Source organism: Tupaia chinensis, unplaced genomic scaffold, assembly GCF_000334495.1.
Source record: "Tupaia chinensis unplaced genomic scaffold, TupChi_1.0 Scaffold000133_1, whole genome shotgun sequence".
Lineage (NCBI taxonomy): Eukaryota > Metazoa > Chordata > Mammalia > Scandentia > Tupaiidae > Tupaia > Tupaia belangeri.
Window position 1 is genome coordinate 5022567 of NW_006159602.1, and position 1603 is coordinate 5024169.

Here is a 1603-nt window from a genome sequence, read left to right on the forward strand (position 1 = left end):
AAAAATTACAAATCCTTCATAAACATATTGAAGCATCCCATATTTTCAGGAAAGTGCCTTTCTTCTTAGCCAAAATACAAGGAAGTCAGGAAACAACAAAACCACTCTAGAACCCAAGAAGCCACTGACTTGACCTGGGTCATGATGCAACATCAAGATGCTACTTTGTGTTGAGATCTATACATAATTCTAAAATCAGAACCCAAATGAGAAAGACAAACCAAGAACTCAGGAGCTGACATGGAGAACCTGAAATGCCTTCCTGGCTCCAAAGGCGAGCTGTCTCCCACACGCAGGCTTTCACACACACGCTGGTCCTTGCTGAGCGTTCATTAGCAAAGGAAGAGACTAACACGGAGGACCCAGTATGTGCCAGGCACTTCACATATGTCCCCTCGTTCTTCTCATAAAATGGTCATGCGGTGTGCGAGGACCTGAGAAAGGCCAGAATGTGCAGTGGTAATGAATAAACTCTCATGGCTAGACACGATAAGGATTATTCTCTTCTCCATCGTGTGCTGTGGGCTAGGCGCCCTCCTACACAGTTCTCCACACAGTGACTCCGGGCTCTGTACTCCGGCATGGCTCCACCATCTCAGTCCTTTCTGATTTCTAGCCGTGGAAATCGTGACCTGCAACTATCTCGAGGGCAAGAACATTCTATTCCAACTCGTTACTTACTTTGTCCTCAACTTGCAGACCTTAGTGGTATCTTCAGCTTTTGTGCTTAGAGGGCGTCTGCCCCTCCAAATGACTCTACTGGATAGAAACCAAGACACCACCACTGGCTTTGTCCCCTGTAAGTTTGTGTCTGGTCTGTGGCAGGCGTCCACACATCCATCGTTCCGGAAAACTGGGGAAATGCAGGCCGTCCAGAACAGCCACTTCTCTGCCTTTGCCCTCAAAGCTGCCACCTTTCAGCCTTTGAGTGCCCAAGGCGAGTCGGTCACCAATCTACTTTTTCTCAGTCATAACGGGCTCTCACAATGGTCCCATTGAAGGCTCTCCTGAGATGGAAGATTTCTTCATTCCTCCTCCTCTGGGTGGGGGCGGACTCACATCACAGTGACAGCAATTGCCGAAGAATTCCCTTCTCTTCTCCTAACTCCCTGTTCTTTTGTATCATCAGCGTGGATATGGGAATAAAGAGCAGCAGCTCGATTTTCCCCAGCTTCTATCTCCAGATTCCTGCATATTTCAGAATCCCACTTTGCTTTGCACTTTGGCCTCTATACACATGAGCTTCACTTGACTATCTTATCGATTTGGTGCCCTTTAACAAGTACACATGAAAGATGACAGTAACAGAATTTAATTTATTGACAAAGACATGTAGTTATGATGAGCCATGAAGAAAGAGAGAAAGCTAACAGACATTACTTAGAATTGCTTTTCTACAAGGCTGTCCAGGGGCTAACACCTCTATGAGGGAAAATGCAGGCACACTGGGATGCAGAGGCCAAGAGATCTGGAATGACGGGGAGGTGGTATCAAATGACAGGATACTAGAGAACACTGAGGCGGTTCAAAGTGTGGTGAGAGGTGTGAAGGAGATGAAGACCTTTGGAGTCGCAGTTTTTCAAAAGCAAGCACCCCCCCCCCA